The sequence below is a fragment of the Orcinus orca genome, chromosome 1 (assembly GCF_937001465.1).
Source record: "Orcinus orca chromosome 1, mOrcOrc1.1, whole genome shotgun sequence".
NCBI lineage: Eukaryota > Metazoa > Chordata > Mammalia > Artiodactyla > Delphinidae > Orcinus > Orcinus orca.
The window spans coordinates 9,916,225-9,936,920 of NC_064559.1; positions in this window are offsets into that span (position 1 = coordinate 9,916,225).

Genomic DNA, 20,696 nt, shown 5'->3' on the forward strand with positions numbered 1-20,696 from the left:
TTTGTAGCTTAAGTTTTGAAATCATTCGTATTTTCATCGTCCACAGTCTGTTTGTCTATATTCCTCTTTGTTTTGATTTTATTTTTAATTGAAGATATAGTTGATTTGATATTTTTTATTGGAGTATAGTTGATTTACATTGTGTTAGTTTCAGGTGTACAGCAAAGTGATTCAGTTTTATATATATAAATATATATATTCTTTTTCAGATTCTTTTCCCTGATAGGTTATTACAAAATATCGAGTACCGTTACAAGGACCTTGTTGGTTAACTATGTTATATATATTAGTGCATATATGTTCATCTCAAACTCCTAATTTATCCCTCCTCCCTCTTTCCCCTTTGGTAACCATAAGTTTGTTTTCTGTGTCTGTGGGTCTATTTCTGTTTTGTAAATAAGTTCATTTATATCATTTTTTTAGATTCTACATAGAAGCAACATCATATGATATTTGTCTTTCTCTGTCTGACTTACTTCACTTAGTATGATAATCTCTAGATCCATGATAATTTTTTTTTTTTTTTTTTTTTTTTGGCCACACTGCACAGCTTGCGGGATCTCAGTTCCCCGACCAGGGATTGAACCTGGGCCACAGCAGTGAGAGCCCGGAATCCTAACCACTAGGCCACCAAGGAACTCCCCCATGATAATTTTTTATGTGTAGATACAAAGAGATATTCAGTTGATACAAAATCATACACTAGATTTGAATTCTAGAATCTCATTTTTATTGTTTAAACAGAACTCTGGATCATCAAAATGATTACCTCATTTTCCTACTGGACAGTCTCCTATAGATTGGCTGAGCGGTGTGTGAGGTACTCCTGTAGCATTCATGAATGGTGTTTCTCCAAAGTGACGATATGAGAACACTGCTTATGATACCATGAGTATCTTCAACATGGTCAGTTGACTAAACTCCATTTCATTTTGATCATTCTGTTCTCTTCTAAGCGGGTAATGAAACTTAGCTTCAGAATTCCCTGACTCTCTGTGGGGTGTGGCATGGTGTTGAATTAGCGCGTATCATGTGTCTTGCACAAAGTTAAACTGAACCAGGAAAAAGTAAAGAGAGAGGTATCAGGAGAACGCAGAATCTGCCAATGCCTGTCTTTTCTGCCCCCAAATAATTTATTACATGTTAGCAGATACCCAAAGTAACCTAAGATCAATTCCGGACTCTGTGTCCCACCCAGCATGTACTGGGTCTGTATTTCCAATATATTGTCATTTACTGGATATATTATAAGCCTATAATAGATGAGAAAATCTGTGCAAGTAAAATACCACCTAAAATTAGTCCAATCAAGCACAGATTCTTGGTGGATATAGGATATAATAAGGCACCTTCAAATGGATTCTCATCCATTTTATTGTGCACCAGGAAGGGTTGTTTTAAATAAACAGATCCACTCTCTCCAGCAATTGGGCATTTACCTTTTCACAGCCCCGGCCCTTGGACTCCTTTGGATGGAGCGGTAAGTAACCTTGACCTCCTCTTCTTTCAGACAGTGTTCATGTGCTCCAGGCACCGAGCTGTAGTAGCATGAGGAGAATCTCCTTACTGCTGGGCCTTCTGCTTTGCAGCCTGGCTTCTTGGGCTAGTGGCCATTCTGCATGAATGAAGCCCGCCCCACACAGCTGACCCACCACTCCGAGACCCCAGACATTGACCCAGACTCAGCCCACCCCCTTTTATTGCCCCAAATATGCTTTTGCCTTGGGTTTATCACTTGTACATAGTGCCAAAGGGGGCCCTGCTTTTAATTTGGGTTGCTTATTCTGGGATTATTTAAACTCATTAGCACTGAGACTTTGGTCTCTACATACCATTTCCTATTAAAAGGGAAAAAACGCTTCATTGGGAAATGGCTCCTTCTAGGCCTGAGACAGCAAATGTATGAGTCTAAAATATTTAGTCGTATCTGAAAATGACAAAACTATTAAGCACTACGGAGGGAGACCTCCCAAGAAACCATCTGAATAGGCTCCTACTGACCAAACGTTGGGACAGTTTGAGCATCAATAAGAATCCTGAAAGTGGACTTCCCTGGTGGCGCAGTGGTTAAGAATCCGCCTGCCAATGCAGCCATCGTCATGGCTGCTAACTCTACGTCCTTGTAGAAATGCACATCGCCACCTATGAATCATTCTTGCCAAAATTTAGAACCAGAATTTCATTCAGCCGTTAGAGCTCCCTACCAGTTCAAAAGAAGTACAGAAGCAGGTCCCTCACCACCCACAGGGATACACTCTACAAAGCCCAGAGTGTGGAAACCTCTGCAGGACAAACCAACAGCTGCTTCCTCAGATAAAGTGCAGAGAGAGAGAAAACCTGAAGACCAAAAGAAACCAAAGAGACATATCAACCCAATGCAACATTGGGGGAATGATGCCAACATGCCATCTGTAAACATTCATTTCTAAAACAAGGTGGGACATTTAAACATTAGGAGACGATATTAGGGAATTGCTGTTAATATTTCTTCAGTTATGGTGATTTTGTGTTATATTTTTAAAAGACTCATTGTCTTTTAGAGATACATGGAAATATTGGCAGATGAAATAAGATGTTTGGGCTTTGCTCTCAAAATAATCTATTTTGGGGGTCGGGGGGAGAGGGGAAATATAGAAGAAACAAGATTGGGTATGAATTGATAACAGTTGAAGTTACGTCATGATCTTTCACAATGCTATTCTCTCTACTTTTGTGAATGCTTGAGATTTTTCCGGAATAGAAAGTTTTAAAAAGCAATAGGCAGTATTTTGGAAAGAAACAGAAGATAGATACTGAGGCTGAGGACAGAAATACCACTTTGGAGAGGCAGGGTCTGCTGGCCTGAGGTGGCACTCGCTGTATGAACCCAGGGGAGAGAAGACCAGCCGCAGTCACCCCGTTCGGAGCTGGAAGCAGAGGAAGGGGGCGGTGCCGGAGCTGAGTGTGATGTGTAGCTGGGTCTTCCCTCTGGGGAATCTGCCACAAGTCAGGCTGCACAAAGCACAGCCACCGAGTCAGTGTGTTTATCGCACAACCACAGAAGGCTTGGTCATGCTGCTTTATCAGATGAAGGGAGTACTGGGGGGAGAGGGAGAGGACGCGGGCAAGAGGCAAGGGTGGGCTTGGCAGGCGCAGGAACACTTCCTGGATGAAGGGTGGTGGGGCTGAGCCTTGCAGGCGGGCAGACAGCCTTTAGGGAGGCTGTGAGAAGGACTTTGGGAGAAGAGGGCATGAGCACAGGTACGAATGCAGGAATACGCAAGGCCTGTCAGGGAGCCTGGATCCCCAGCACCAGGTATCAGCCTGGGGACAGGGACCCCCCCCCCCCCATGGCCAGGAACTCCAGGGGAAGAGCTAATACGCCAGAAGAGGGGAAATCAAGCCTCTCGTTCCACTGCTCTCGAGGCACTTTTTCTTCTTCCGCAAACAGCTCTTCACCTTTTTTCTCCCCCATGGTCCTGGGCAAGTTTCTGGGGACTCTGGGTTGAGTTCTGAGGCATCGCCGGGAATTTTGACTCATCTGTTGTTAAAGTCTTCCCCAGAGGACGAGTTGCTGGAAGTCGTGCCCACCCTGGTGGCAAAGAGCCAGTCGGAGGTCAGCTCAGGACCGTTCCATTGTAAGTCTGGGAGGAGACTCCCCAGTTGCAACCACAGCCCTAAAAATGTCCCTGAGTGGGGTTTAAGACAACAGCCCCCTACAGGCCGGCCCCTCTCCGACCTCGGCCCCTGGGGCCGAGAGTGCCTTGGGGGTGTGCGCTGCTGGGGGAGCTCCCCCTTCCTGAGCGCTTGGTCCTGGCCCAAGGTGAAGAGCAGAGGCAGGGGCGACAGGGGACCTGTCCCGGAGAGGCTGAGCTCAGGAGCCCACCCTGGGAACTTCCCAGAGTGGGGAAGACCCGCCTCAGCCTGTTGCCGGTTCTCCACGTTGCCCCCTGGGGGCCTAACGGTGGGCTTACCAGGCCCGGCACGGCCTGGAGCTCCCCGTGTGGAGACTGCGCAGATGTGATCTCACGGAGCCTTTCCTGCCCGAGTCTCCCTGGGGTGAAGGGAGGGGACAGGCCCCAGAGGCCTGAGATGGCTGGAATCAGAGCCAGGCTGACCCAAGCCAGGGCCTGTGTCGTCTGCTCCCCCTCAGGCCATCCCTCCTCGTCTCTCAAACCCCCGTCCTTCTCGGGAGTAACTTGGTTCCACCTTCTGACATTTATTCCAAGTCCCACCCCACCCCCCTGCCAGTCCGGGTTCAAGTCGTCCTTCCCCCGGGTCTGCCCCAGCTGCCACTGTTCCTTGCTTATGTATGTGGGGCTCTCCAGTCAATTCATGTGAGTCCTAGTTTCTGCAGAAGTCAAATGTAAACCACAGAAAAAAGAAAAGACCCAGAAATAAATCTTTCTGAGGTCAGCCATTTATCAACCCTTTCGGGTAGAACCTTTTCTGTGTAGGTACACGTGTATGGGTGTGTGTGTCTATACATATATTTATATAATTTCACGTATAGTTTTTCTGCAGTCGAATCTTGTTTCCCTGGCCAGACTGTAATTTCTTTGTTTGATATCACTATGCCCCCGTGTGCCTAGCACACTATAAAATCTGTCAGACGCCGGAGAGAAATCACAATCTAAAATCTGTGTGTGTGCCCATCTGTGTGGGAAGTGGCGTTGCATGGGGGAGAGAGACTTTCACACTTTTCCTTACAGGCTTTAACAGTATCTGTATTCGTTGTACAGCGATCATTCTCAAACTCTCGTAATCTTCTGTGTGTGCTGCATTTGGAAAGACTCAGGGTATGTCGAGGATGCCCCGGGGGAAATCCCTGGATTGCTGCAGCTCTGGGAAGACCCCGCTTTCCCGGAGGCAGCGCTACTTTGGAAGCATCTGACGCTGACTGTGGAAGAAGAAGGTGATTTAGCTCACTCCAGGAAGGGCCCGAGTGAGATCTGGTCTGAGCCGGGGCCTCGGCCACAGCTTTTATCTTGAAGCAAAGATGTTTTTACAAGCCTTTGGGTTAGGAGAGGTCCAGCAACTTGAGCAGCCTATGCCTCCCCGCGTGTCCAGAGAGGGATGAGGTTGAGTGGAGAGCGTGGCCAAGTGTGCATCTCTTACTTGGGGGTCCACGAGGCACCCTGAGGGCTGAGGGCTGAAGGAGTGGCGTCTGCAGGGGCCTGGATGATGAGGGGCTGGCTGGGCTGTTTGGGGAGCACCCATCTCAGACTCTAAAAGGCCTCTCCCTGTTTTAGCCCCAGCTTTTCCTCGAAGCAAGAGTCTGTTCAGGTATATTACTGCACTGTGCCTGAGTGTATTTCACAGCCTGAGGCCAGACACAGGCAACAATCCCCACGCACAGCCCCGTCCGGGTGACCCCACGCCCTTTCTTCCCACGCAGTCACTACAGTTCCTGACCTGCGCTAGATGGCCTGGGGTTCTGGCCCACGTAGGAGTGCGGTACGAACACCCAAAAGGAGCCCTGAGCCCAAGCCCAGGGCACCTGCTCCCAGCCCTCCTGTCTACATGCTGCCTGGGACGCCTGGGTAATTGTCCGCCTTCCCTGGGAGACTGGCGGATGCTGGATCTGACTAGTTCTCCACTCACCCAACACCAGCCTCGTTTCCGGCCCACAAGAGGGGCTCGGTGAACATTTCATTATGATAAGCGGGCGGGGGTCAGGGGTTCTCTGTGGCTGGCACACTGCACAAGTTCGGGGTTCCCACCCGCTCTGGGTCAAGTCTCCAGCCCCAGAAGGGTGCAGATTCTTGAATTTGTCTTCACTTGAGTCCTCGATTAGTTGTTGGACCTTGGGCGAGGGCTTTAACGTCTCCAGGCTTTGGTTTTCTCCTCTGCAAAGTGTGCCGGTGGAGAGCAGAGGTGCTCACCCCCAAAAGGGCTTTTTAAGCTGGCTAGCCCAGGCCAGGTGCAAGTCTCGACTGATGAGGCAATGAACACTGCAACACACTGCCGGTGGAGCTGATCCTTACTACCTTCCTGGCAGGGCTGCGGGTTAAGTGAGGTAGAGGGACACCGTGCGCTCACTTTGGCTCTGCGCATACGCCCTCCCGCCCTCCGTGGCCCCTCACTGCCGGGTCTATCACGTCTCACTACTGCTTTGCAAAGTCAGTGTTTTTTCAGGTGTGCTCATCTCGGCTCCCATCTGGCCTGCGAGCTCCCGGTGGGTAGGGTCCCCGGTGTCTGCCGAGCTCTGGGGCCAGCTCAGACGTGTCTGGGGTTGTATGAGTCCAGGGCCTTGAGCTCCTGAGGGCACAAAGGTAAGGAGTATAGCACCCACCCCAGGTGCTGAGACACAAGAGGACAGGGGAGGCCGTCCGTGCAGAAGCAACTGTCTGGTCTGCCGTCTCTTTCTGGAAGACTCAGTGGGGTTTCTTTCAGCCCCTGCAGGTTTCTGTCAACTGATTTATCTCAAGAGGAACTGGAGGGCTCAGGGGGGCAACGGACAGCTTCTCCCAGAGCCTCAGTTTTGCCAGCAGTGAAATGGGGAAAGTGGTACCTGCCTCCTACCTTCTTCCCGGGGGTTCTTTGATAGTTGAAACTTTTCACTTTTAAAAGGCTCAGATGAAAGGCACTGATGGGATGAAAGGACCTTGGGGCCATATTAAGTTTCTCCACAGTTTTTGAAGCCTCGGAGGAGGGGCTGGAGGAAGTGGTCAGCTGACAGGGACTTGTGAAGCCACCCAGAGGGTGATGCTGGGTGTGTGGGGTGGGGGGAGAATTAGCATGCCAATCAGCCACACCTAGGGCGTGAGGGCAGCAGGGAGCAGGGCCCTTATCAGGGGCAAAATCTGTCATTTCCCTGAGGAGGGGGGCTTTGGGTTACATGCTGAGGAGACTGGGCCCAAGGGCAAAGCCCAGAAAGGCAAAGCCTTGAGCAAGCTCTCCCCTCTCTGGGCCTCAGTTTCCTGATGTGTAAAAGGAGGAAACTGAGGAGAGCTGTGACCCCCCAAACTGGCTGCACACTGTCGTCTCCTGGGGAAATCTTTAAAATCCTGACTCCAGACTGCACCTCAGATGGAATAAATCTGAGGCTGTGTGGTGGGACACTGGCATCAGAGTTAAAGCTCCCAGGTGATTCCAATGTGCCGCCAGGTTTGAGCACTAGAATAAAGGATTTCTAGAATTCTACGGTTAGCTAGTCATAACCTGCCTGAGCACTAGAATAAAGGATTTCTAGAATTCTACGGTTAGCTAGTCATAACCTGCCTGAGCACTAGAATAAAGGATTTCTAGAATTCTACGGTTAGCTAATCATAACCCGCCTTCCCACCAAGTGAGGAGTCTATGAGGGACTGAGAAATTCAACCATATATCTGAGTCTTTTGGAGCCCCCTCTGTGTGCAGAACCCACTTCCAACCACTTCTCAAATATAAGATTTCTCTAGTACTCTTTTTGGTCAGGTTTTATTCTCTTCCTCAAAATTCTTTTCTAAGACACAAACTTAGAAAACAAACTTACGGGGCTTCCCTGGTGGCGCAGTGGTTGAGAGTCCACCTGCCGATGCAGGGGACACGGGTTCGTGCCCCGGTCCGCGAAGATCCCACATGCCGCGGAGCGGCTGGGCCCGTGAGCCATGGCCGCTGAGCCTGTGCGTCCGGAGCCTGTGCTCCGCAACGGGAGAGGCCACAACAGTGAGAGGCCCGCGTACCGCAAAAAAAAAAAAAAAAAAAAAAGAGTAGGGAAGGAGGATAGGGTGGAGATGACACTCTTAAATAGGATGGTCAGAGAGGCCTGGAACAAACGCTGAAGGTGACGGCTGTGGAGGGAAACGCTAATGCAAAGGTCCTAGGGTGGCAGTGTGCCTGGTGGGTTGCAGGAACCCCAAGTCCAGTGTGTGAAGCAGGGGAAGCAGTAGGAAAAGAGGCCAGGGAGGTGATGGGCCCAGGTTAGTTAGTAGACACAGAGTAATGACTTTGGCTTTTCTTGGGGGCCCAAGCCCTGGAAGGCTTTGCTCAGAGCAAGGACTTTGTAACCATAGCTGATAGTGAGTTCTTTTCTGTGCTGAGTTCTGCATTCAATGCTTTCTTTCTTTTTTCTTTTTTTTTTTTTCGGTCACGCTGCCACAGCATGCAGTCTTATTTTTTTTTTTTAATAAATTTTATTCATTTATTTATTTTGGCTGCGTTGGGTCTTCGTTGCTGTGCGTGGCTTTCCCTAGTTGAGACGAGCAGGGGCTACTCTTTATTGCGGTGCGCGGGCTTCTCATTGCAGTGGCTTCTCGTTGCGGAGCATGGACTCTAGGTGCGCGGGCTTCAGTAGTTGTGGCACACAGTCTCTAGAGCGCAGCCTCAGTAGTTGTGGCTCATGGGCTTAGTGACTCTGTGGCATGTGGGATCTTCCCGGACCAGGGCTCGAACCCGCGTCCCCTGAATTGGCAGGCGGATTCTTAACCACTGCACCACCAGGGAAGTCCCCAGCATGCAGAGTCTTAACCACTGGACTGCCAGGGAAGTCTTAATGCTTTCCACAGTTTATCTCACTTCACTCTTATAGCCGCCCCATGTGGTAAGTACAATCACTGTGACCATTTATTTTATTTAAGGAGTGAAATTCACAGAACACAAAATTAACCATTTCCGAGTGTACAATACAGCGGCATTTAGTACGTATACAGTGTTGTGCAACTATCGCTTCTAGTTCCAAAGGATTTCATCACCCTCAGGGAAGACGCCGTGTCCACTAAGGAGTTACTACTCCTTCTCGCCTCTCCCAGCCTCTGGTAACAACCAAGCTACTTCCTTTCTCTCTGCATTTGCTTATTCTGGATATTTTATAAAAACAGAATCATCCCGTGTGTGATCTTTCACGTCTGGCTTCTTTCACTTAAGTGTAATATTTTAAAGTTCATCTAATGCTGTGGCATGTATCAGCACTTCATTCCTTTCTCACGGCTGGAAAATATCCCATTGTATGGTTGTCACCAGTTATTTTATAGATAAAGAAACTGTGGCTTGGACTTTCCTGGTGGCCCAGTGGTTAAGAATCCACCTGCCAATTCAGGGGACACGGGTTCAAGCCCTGGTCCAGGAAGATCTCACATGCCGTGGAACAACTAAGCCTGTGCACCACAACTACTGAGCCTGCGCTCTAGAGCCTGTGTGCCACAACTACTGAGCCCGTGCACTTAGAGACCTGCTTTGCACAAGAGAAGCCACCGCAAGAGAAGCCAGTGCACCGCAGCAAAGAGTAGCCCCTGCTCGCCACAACTGGAGAAAGCCTGTGCACAGCAACAAAGACCCAACGCAGCCAAAAATAAATTAATTAATTAATTTTGAAAAAGGAAACTGTGGCTTTGGGCACAGGACCAAATAACTTACTCAAGACCTCCTTACACAAGCTGCTTAGTGGCCCATCCTGGACCCTAGCCCAGGTCTGCCAGACACCACAGTCTAACCTCCTCACCATGACAAGCCTCCATCCCTCCCTTCTCTCAACTCTGGCACATTTATAATCTCCCAGCATAGCGATACACGGTCTCCTGCAGTGGGAGAAGGGATAATGACACAGCACAGCCACCTTCTGGAATGCGGCCCCTCTGCCCTTCCCCAGGTGAACCTGAGAGACTGCATGGGTGAGTGCTTCTTGTCTGGTTTCCTGTGCCCTCTACCCTGCTTAAATAAACTGGGGTATGTTGGTTCAAAGGAGATCTAGACCCAAGCAGAAAGAATTTGTAGCTCTAAATGTACTATCTGCAAAGAGGTCCCCAAGATATTGTGAAATGAAAAAAGCAAATTGCCAAACAAGTTGTTACTATAAGCACATGTGTATGGTTTTTTTTGTTTGTTTGTTTGTTTGTTTTGCGGTACACGCGCCTCTCACTGTTGTGGCCTCTCCCGTTGTGGAGCACAGGCTCTGAACGCGCAGGCCCAGTGGCCATGGCGGCATGTGGGATCTTCCCGGACCGGGGCACAAACCCGTGTCCCCTGCATCGGCAGGCGGACTCTCAACCACTGCGCCACCAGGGAAGCCCCATGTGTATGGAAGCCCCATGTGTATGTTTTGAAAGAAGCTCTGTACTGTATTTACATGTATATATTTGCATATGCATAGAAAAAATTTCAGGGAAGGATACTTGAGAAACTCTGACCTCTAGGAGGTGGGACTGCGGAGTTTAGGAGTGGGGCAGGGGAATTTAACTTTTCACTTTATACCCTGCAGTGCTGTGTGAATATTTTTCACCACAAATCTGTGTTATTTTGTGATTAATTTAAAAGTAAATATATTAGAAAGAAGTCAGTAGGAATAAAGAATATTCCTTTATTAAGAATGAATTATTATTGGTATTTATATAATTATATTAATGATTATATTATAACAATATGATATATTTATCTTTTATATTTAAAACATACACCATATATTGAAGTTTATTAATTATAATTAATGTTAGTAAGGATTAGTACATAAAATTCAGAAGGAGTAAAAATAATAAGAAGAAAATATTGCCTGGTCCCACTACCTTTTGACTATTGAAATGTTCTCTAGGCCTCTCGTCCTGTTACACACCCTGACACAAGAGCTGCCGTAGCCCTGCTTTCCAGGCAGCTTTTTAAAAGTTTGCTTTTTTCTTTTCTTTTTTTTTTTTTTTAACTTTGGCCATGCCATGTGGCCTGCTGGATCCCGGCATCCCGACCAGGGATTGAACCTGGGCATGGCAGTGAACACACGGAGTCCTAACCACTGGACCTCCAGGGAATCCCCCAAAAGTTTGCTTTTTAAAAAATAAATAGATACAGCCTTGCACACAGCCCTGTGCCATGGGGGAGGGTGTAGCTGGCACACTCTTGGTACTTACTTTAAGGCCCTTTATAATGGGGGTTTTATTTGATTATCACCTTTATATCTGCCTCAGCCGGAATCCTGCTGTCTGGCACCTGGAAAGCCGACACCCTAGTCCCTGCTCTGGGGCTTGCACACCACATTTTTCCTGGGTGTCAGGACTTCCTGTTGTTTGAAGATATGCAGTGTGATTGGGCTGCTTCTGACTCTTCAGTTTCTGCCTCTGAAGCCTCCCGTGGCAGCCTCTGGACCTGGTATTCTTAGTATCTCCCCTCCAGCATTTCTGCTTTTCTCACCCATGGGGGCGATGAACCTGGCGATCCGTGGGCAGGGCGGGGACACTCGATGTCCTGCCACTCATGGGTCAGGTTACCCAACTCCCACGTCCCGCTGGACGGTCATGGAGACAAAAAGCCGGTCTGTAATTATCCAAGCACAGAACCTGAATTTTACAAAGAAACACGGTGAGTTTTTGCACTAAGATTTCCAGGGAAGTATCTATGTATGAGCTAATTTTCTTTCTCAAGTGTTGTTCACAATTTCAAAAAGCACATTACCAACAGCAACAGCATTATCCATCTGCATTTACAGCAGATGTTTTCAAGGTGGTTCCACTTCATTATTGCCCTAGAAGTCATGCTCAAACAGCCATAGTTTTGTTATTAATTGCTTTTCCTGCATTTCTCCTTTATATTATATTTAGGACATAAAAAATGACTGTGTACATATGATGTTTTATCTATGGATTTCTTTTAGATAGGAAGAGGGATACTAAAAGGGATCTGTTTCATGAAGAGGTTCGGGGTCTGATAGGGTTGAGATCCATGGCCCTTGGACCTCTAGGTCCCTTAGGGCAGGGATCACACCTGTTTGCCCCTCCACCTGGAATACATGATAGGTGATCAATAAATATTTGTTGACTTAATAACTAGTTAGCTATGAAAATAATTTGGGGAAGTTAACACCAGCCCTTTGCTCTGCCTTGTGCATATAGTAAGTGAGCAATAAATATTTCCTGATTGAATGTGTGAAAATGCTTGAGCTTTTGGGTAGAAGAGGAAGGCTGCAAATGTTACATTTAAGATAACCTGCTCTTCAGAGATTGTGGGAGGACTTCAGGGGCTGAGCTCTGTGAGTACAGTGAATTGCCTCCAACAGATTCACCAAATTTATTCATCCACTGAATAATTTATTCAGTATCTAGTATGTGCCAGGCATGAGGATGGTTGGCAGTCCTGGTAGCCATAATGGGTGCCACCTCAAAAATTCCTAAATTAGGCTTTGAAAAAAGGTTAATTTTTTAAAAATTTATTTTATTGGAGCATAGTTGACTTCCAATGTTGTGTTAATTTCTGCTGTACAGCAAAGTGATTCAGTGATACATATATATATATATATATATATATATATATATATATATATATATAAAAGGTTAATTTTAAAAATAGGGAATTCCCTGGCGGTCCAGTGGTTAGGACTCCACTGCTGGGGGCCCAGGTTCGATCCCTGGTTGGGGAAATAAGATCCCACAAGCCGGAAAGCGTGGCCAAAAAAAAAAAGAGTATTTTTAATACAGGAGTAGAAGATTCATGTGTTTTTTTTAATATAAGAATACACAATGAAAAGGTTTTAAAAATTATCCATAACCCTTCCTTCCCAGATAATCCTCAGTGACATTTTTTTTTTTTTTTTTGGTTGCGGGGCTTGTGGGATCTTAGTACCCAGACCAGGAATAGAACCCGTGCCCCCTGCAGTGGAAGCGTGGAGTCCTAACCACTGGACTGCCAGGGAATTCACTGTGATATTTTAAAATAATGCCCATATAAGATTAGAACATTCAAACAGTACAGAAAGGTAGAAAATGAAAGGTTAAAACCTCCCTCATATATCCCATATATATTGATTTCTTTAGCTATATAAAAATGTTAACCTAAAAGAACCATACTATAAATGTGGCTCTGTAACATAGTAACATATTTTTGAGATCTTTCCATTTTGGGGCATTTTTTAAAAATAGCTACTAGAACTCCATCCAATGGTGCACCATTATGTATGTTGCTTCCCTCTTACTGCTGGGCACTTTGGTTGCTGCTAATTTTTTTTTCTATTATAAATGCTGTTGTAATAAACATTCCTGTGCCTATGTCTTAGTACCCTTTTGAGGGGCTCTGTGTCTCTTATCAAGAGGCCAGGCTCAGCCTACAGCCATACCACCCTGGGCATACCTCATCTCTTCTGATATTGGAAGTTAAGCAGGGCCGGACTTCATTAGTATCTGGATGGGAGGCCACGTTCAAATCTTGTCTCACCTGCCCTGCCCCAGGCAAAACAAGGGGACTGCAAAGGAGATTTTGTCTCTCAAATAGCAGCCTCTGCTGGGCTGGGTCAGGAGAGCCTGCCATTAGGAGATAATGCTAATACAGTTAATAGAACTCGTGTAATAGTGGTTCTCTGGGTGGCAGAATTCTGTCTGATTATTTCTTTATATTATTATATGTTGACAGCATTTTCTATAACAAACATGTACTTCTAAAGTTAAAAAAAAAAAAAGCAACCTCGACTTTATCTTAAATAATTTTATGACATGTCCTGGAGGGAGGTAGCAGTATCTTTGCTGCTTCTTTTTCAAATTTTTTAATTTATTTTTATAGAGGTATAGGTGATTTACAATATTATTTTAGTTTCAAGTGTACAACACAGTGATTCAAAATTTTTGTAGATTATACTCCATTTAAAGTCATTATAAAATACAGCTGTATTCCCTGTGCTGTACAATATATCCTTGCAGCTTATTTCTTTTATACATAAGTAGTTTGTATCCCTTAATCCCCTACACTTATCTTGCCCCTTCCCCCTTTCCTCTCCCCACGGGTAGCCACTAGTTTGTTCTCTACATCTGAGAGTCTGTTTCTGATTTGTTCTATTCATTCGTTTTTTTAGATTCCCTATATAAGTGATAACATATAGCATTTTTCTCTGACTTATTTCACTAAGCATTATATCCTCTAGATCCATCCATTTTGTTGCAAAATGGCAAAATTTCACTCTTTTCTTTGGCTGAGTAGTATTCTAGTGTGTGAGTGTGTGTGTGTGTGCATCTTCTTTATCCATTCATCTGTTGATGGACATTTAGGTTGCATCCATATCTTGGCTATTGTAAATAATACTGTTATGAACATTGGGGTGCATGTATTTTTCCGAATTAATGTTTTCACTTTCTTCGGATATACACCCAGGAGTGGAATTGCTGGATCATACGATAGTTCTATTTTTAGTTTTTCGAGGAACCTCCATACTCTTTTCTGTAGTGGCTGCACCAATTTACACTTCCATCAATAGTGCAAAAGTGTTCTCTTTTCTCCACATCCTCGCCAACATGTTATTTCTTCTTTTTTTTTTTTTTGGTGGGGGGTGCTGTGCTGCACGGCCTGTGTGATCCCAGTTCCCCCACCAGGGATTGAACCCGGGTCATTGCAGTGAAAGCATCGAATCCTAACCACTAGACTGCCAGGGAACTCCCAACATTTGTTATTTCTTGCCTTTTTGGTAAAAGCCACTCTGGCAGGTGTGAGGCAGTATCTCCTTGTGGTTTTGATTTGCAAAACCCTGATAATTAGCGATGTTGAGCACCTTTTCCTGTACCTGTTGGCAGATCTTACCAGGCAGGGCCTCCTCAGGGGAAAGGCTGTGCATATTCTGCATATGAAATGCAAGGGCTTCACGGGTCAGCAAGATGCTTGAAGCACTGGCAAACCTTCAGGATATGGTCAGCTGTGGCTTTGGGGTCAGACAGACCTGTCTGCAACTCAAGGCTCCTCCACTGGCTCTGAAGGAGGGTTTGTGACTCTGTGCACGTAGCTTAACCTCTGTAACTCAGTTTCCTCATTTTTAAATGTGGACGATGATGCTTATTTCAAGCAGCTACTGTAAGGCTTAAATGAGAAATGTACATAAAGAGTTTATCCTAGTCCGTGACACATACAACATGTTCAGTAGCTATTATTGGTGTCCTTCAATCATAAGTTCTAATTTTTAGAAAGTTTTTCCTCTTATTGAGCTAAAATTTGTTCCTGTAACTTCCTTGCATTGCTATGAAATCTGCATGCTCTTTTTTTTAAAATTTCTTTATAATGTTCTTTATTTTTGCATGCTCTTTCATTCATTCAACAAACATGAATTGGTTGTTTCCCTTGTGCCAGGGGCTGGGCCAGGCCTGTGAGCACAACTGAGAATAAAGACCAGTCCCTGTATGTGGAAGAAGTACCCCTCGTCCACATGAGAGTCATTGGGATATGTAAGGAGAACAATCACTGCTTCCTTGACATACTTCTTTCCCAGGCTCGGCCTCCCTCTCCCACATCCGTTTAGCTGTACTTCTTGCTCTTGTTGCTTGTTGATTTTAATCAAGGCTCAAAATTATCCCTTCTCCAGGAAGTCTTCCCAAACTGCACTAAGCAGCTGTGTCCCCCTGCCCCAGTTATCTTGTCAGCCCTTGGGGACCCAGTTTCCATTCTTCCTATTTGTTTGTTTTTTGGTGTGTTCCCACTTTTTTGGAGAGCAACCCAAGGCTTCCAGGCACTGTGCAAGGAAATGGAAGGCAGCAGTCCCGAGCCACGGCCAGTGTCCCTCAGGAAACCTCAGTCAGTCTTTGGCTTGGCCACCAGGGAGCTGAAGTGCACGTGCAGGTAAAGGAAGGTTGCGCGGCACGAGTGTGTGCTGGAGCTGGAAGGAGGCTCAGGCTGGATCCGAGATACAGGACCACAAGTGACCAAAGCCAACCCTGAAGTCTGGTCTCCTGGCTTTAGTTCTATGCTCTTTGGAGAGCAGTCCTCCAGTACACCCAAGCAAGGGCACAGCCAGGCCTGAAGCTTGTTCAGTTATGGGGGGAAGGGGAGCTCTTAAAGAAAAAGGATAAAAAAATTAGGTACAGGGCTTCCCTGGTGGCGCAGTGGTTGAGAGTCCGCCTGCTGATGCAGGGGACACGGGTTCGTGCCCCGGTCCAGGAAGATCCCACATGCCGCGGGGCAGCTAGGCCCGTGAGCCATGGCTGCTGAGCCTGCGCGTCCGGAGCCTGTGCTCCGCAACGGGAGAGGCCACAACAGTGAGAGGCCCATGTACCACAAAAAAAAAAAAAAAAAAAATTAGGTACAAAAACGAATGCTTAATTATAATGAGAAATGAAACCACAATGAAGCACAAATGCTAAAAGAGCTGATTAGTGTGACAAAACTGAAATGACACAGTCGTAACAACAGCTATTACTGTTATTTGATTCCCCGATACAACTCTATGCTTATTTTTCTTCCTGCATTTTTTTGGCTGCATACTTCTTGTTCGCCATATGATACCAATTTCATAACTTAGTTTTCTACTGAGAGAATGGAAAGATAATTCAGTCTTTCCTCTAGCATGGCTGATCAAAATTTGGTTTTTATATTAATTTCAAAAACTTTCTTCATCTGGGCAAACCTGCCCAAAGCCCCAGGCTTCATCCTGGCTCTCCAGCTCCCAGGCGGGGCCCCAGCAGCTGCTCGTCTCGCTGCCCGCATCCCTCTCCCCCGACCCAAGAGATGGCTACAGGGCCGCGGGTGCAGCGGCGAGCCTGGCAGTCCCAGGAGCACCCCGCGTGGAGAGAGAGCCCGGCTGGGGCAGCGCTACCGCCTCCAGCCAGCAGGTGGGGCTGAAAAGCCCCTGAAGCAGAAGCCTTAATCTCGGAGCATCTTTTGAATAGATCCTTGGAATCAGGGGCCTCCATTCCTAAACGTTTAACTTCTTCTTACTGTAAGTGGAGGATATTACTTTATAATCATCATCATCATTATTATTATATGAATATTATTATTTGCAATGAAAATTGTCTTTCATTGCTAATGTTGATTAGATCTCAGTAATGGGATTACGGAAGCGTTTTTTTTTTAGATACAAATGTCTATGTCTTTGACTTCTTTTTTTTTTTGACTATAATAAAGGAAAAATGCTCTTTTATTAATCTGATGTCCATTAATACCTTTGCAGCTGTTACATGAATGTTAGGTGTCTGGCGCATAAATGTATACACACTGCCACTGTTGATAGATTTACACTGTACACTAGTCATCCCTGTCTGACTTCTTCTATTAAACTCACTTTTACTTTTGAACCTGAAGAAATATATATCATTTCATAATGGAAAGTGGCCCTTAAGAGTGTTTTGGATGTGAAGGCCTGAGAGGAATGATAACAGCAGCTATACTAATCATATCTTATATGTTCAGGAATTTTACAGTTTCTAAAGCACTTTCACAGATATAAGTTAATTTAGGCCTTTCAACATCTTGTGATGGAACCAAGGCAGAAACAATTTCTACCTTTTATAGATAAAGAGATAGAGGTCCAGAAAATGGTCTTAAGGTCACAACACCTAAAAAGTGACAGGTTCGGCATTCCCTGGTGGCACAGTGGTTGAGAGTCCGCCTGCCGATGCAGGGGACACAGGTTCGTGCCCCGCTCCGGGAGGATCCCACATGCCTCGGAGCGGCTGGGCCCGTGAGCCATGGCCACTGGGGCTGCGCGTCCAGAGCCTGTGCCCCGCAACGGGAGAGGTCACAACAGTGAGAGGCCCGCGTACCGGTAAAAAAAAAAAAAGTGACAGTTTCAGTCTCTTGCCTTACCTACTCTGGCTGGCTCTGTTTTACATCTCTTTAGAATCCATCTCTTCCTTGTCATCTCCCTATGCAGCTCCTCTTCAGGATCACATGGTCTTCTCCTGGGCTAACAACAGCTTCTTTCTGAGCTCCCTACTGCCAGCCTCCCCTCCAGATTCTCCTTCCACCGCCGCCCAAGTTATTTGTGAAACTCCCTTGTATAAAATCCTTCAATGGCTCCCCATCATCTTCAGGACCATCTCTGGCCTACCCTTCTAGGCTCTGCACATCTGACCCCTCCTACCTCTTCAGGCTCATCTCCTGTCACTCCTCCAAGGCTAACCAAACATGCTGGTCTCTCTTAACCCTCAGGAAGTTAGCAAATGGTATTCCCTCTGCCTGGAATTCTACTTTCTTCAAATGTAAACATGCACAATGATCATACTTATCTCCTCTCTGAAGCCACCTCTAAACCCTCCTGGCAATATGCCATTCTCTTTCTTCTGCATTAGGGAGTTCCAAACACAAAGGCCTACAGTGGCCAGGCAGGTAACAATATAAATAGAGTTAGTGTAAAATGATCACAAGCACCAGCTACAGGCCCATGATAAACATCAAGGACAGGGTCTATCACCATGGTCTGGGGGGATTCTCGCAAACTCGAGAGCATGTGTCCCTTCTTAAGAAGGCAGCCTCTACATAATTCCAGCTCATGGATGTCTAGCATCAATGCCAGGCTCAGTGTCACCAAATTTCTTAATTTTTAAAGGTAACTCAGAAATCTGGACTTTTACATTAAAATTCCAGATTTGGGGGGAACTCCCTGGCGGTCCAGCGGTTAGGACTCGGCGCTTTCACTGCCATGGGCCTGGGTTCCATCCCTGATCAGGGAACTAAGATCCCACAAGCCGCGCAACAAGGCCAAAAAATAAACAAATAAAATAATGATTCTGTTAAAAAAATATTCCAGATTTTGAAATGCTAGCAACCCATTCAGATTTTTTTGTTTTCTTTTTTTGCAGTACGCGGGCCTCTCACTGTTGTGGCCTCTCCCATTGCAGAACACAGGCTCCGGATGCGCAGGCTCAGCGGCCATGGCTCATGGGCCCAGCCACTCTGCGGCATGTGGGATCTTCCCAGACCGGGGCACGAACCCGCGTCCCCTGCATCGGCAGGCGGACCCTCAAACACTGCGCCACCAGGGAAGCCCAACCCATTCAGATTTAAAGCACTACAGGGGCCAACTCTTGCAAGTCAAGTAAAAGACATTAGTGGGCAGGGTTCATCCAGTGGGCCTCCAGTGTGCAATCTTTCTTCTACAACTTTTTGGCTGCGTGGCTTGCAGGATCTTACTTCCTCGACCAGGGTTTGAACCTGAGCCCTTGGTAGTGAAAGCGTGGAGCTGTAACCACGGGACCGCCAGGGAATTCCCTCTCGTCTATATTTTAATGGAACATTGTACATAACAGTGGCCAAAATGTACTAAACACTCACTATGTGCCTGGCAGGTCCTTTTCTAAGTGCTTTACATGTATTCATGCATCCAGTCTTCCCAACAGCCTGAGAGGTGGTTACTATTATTATCCCCATTTTACAAAGGAGGAAGCAGAAGTTAAGTAACCTGCTCAAGGTCGCTGAGTTGGTGAGCGCGTTCCAGTACTGGCAGCCCGCCTGTAATATAGATGCTTCTCTCGTGATCTCACCTACTGGACCATGATTCCTTTGTGGTCCACAGCCTCTCGTCTGTGTACTTCCTACAATGTCTAGTATAGGGGGCACTCCCTAAATGTACGTTGAGCTGAACTGATACTGCATGTAATAGATGTAATTATACCTTTATTCATTTACTCAGTAAGATATTTGGAGTGCCTACCATGTTTCCTGTCCTGTGTTAGGGACTATGGGAGTCCAGGGACACAGCCTTTGGTCTCCAGGTGCTTCCAGTCAAGGAGCACAAAATAATTATCATTACTAAAGTGCAGTAATTATCATTACTAAATTAGACTAACTGCAAAATTTTACCAAGGACCGATTATGAATTCACGAGATAAAGCAGGGAACGTATAATTCAACCCAGTCTTTGTCTGGTGATCTAACCGTATTTCAGAGAAGATGAAAATATGTGGAGGGAACAAAGGGAAAGGTTGATTTTAGGAAAGAAACTTCAAAAGCATTTCAGCAATGGTAATACTTCATTTGGCAAATGACTGAAAGGGATAGAGCTTAACTGAAATTCACACAACAAAGTTGGTTGATTGAAAAGCGCTCTCTTGTATAGGAACAGACTTGGGGAAGATATTTGAAAGGTTTCAGAAAATATACGTTTTTGCTGGTTCTGTGTCTCCTCACATATAAAAGACAGGAGTGGGGAAATAGAGGTAGCTTCTCTGAACTGTTTATAGAAATCAAATTCTACTGTGACAAACACTTTCTAACAAACACCTACTGAGATGGCTTGAGGGAGGGAGGCATTACAGAAAGGGTGAAGGACATGTCATCTTGATTGTGGTGATGGTCTGACAGGTATACGTGTATGTTAAAACTCATCAAATTGTAAACTTCGAGTACTTGCAGTTTATTTGACGTCAGTCATACCTCCATAAAGCTGTGGAAGAAGTTTCCTAGACTCTTACTGTTCAGAATGCGGTCTGTGGACAGCAGTATCAGCCCAGAAAGCTTATTAGAAATGCAGATTCTCAGGCCTCCCTCCTGAGTCAGAATCTGCAGTTTAACGATACCCTTGTGTGGTTCTCATACACATTAAATTTGACCTCTTGTAGTGAATGTCTGGAACTCATTTCCTACCATGAGTTGTTAAAGGAAAATTATATTTCCTAATCTGTTTTAGGTCACTAAGAGCAACTACCTACAGGGCATTCTTTGATGGTTATATTAGGAAGAGGTTTATGTGTTTGATCTAGAGGATGTGCAGATTTTTCAAGAATGTTCAATATGTTAAACTCTAAAACAATAAAATGTCAATAATTACCACTGTATCATATTTTACCTGTCCATCTTCCTAGGTGTGTTCTGTAGGTTTTAATATTTACACTAAATTAAAAAAAATTTTTTTTCTGATTACAAAAGAAATGCTTATTGTAGAAAACTTGGAAAACAGAATCTATAATTCCAGGAAGCAGAGTTATATTTACCCATCTCATTATCACCCTCAAAAGTTATTGAGTACTAAAGATAGAATACAAAAATGTAGTGTACTTATGACTTCTTGGAGGTTAGGCCTTGTGCTATGCATATCTTTAAAGTAATTAGCGCTTCCCTGGTGGCACAGTGGTTAA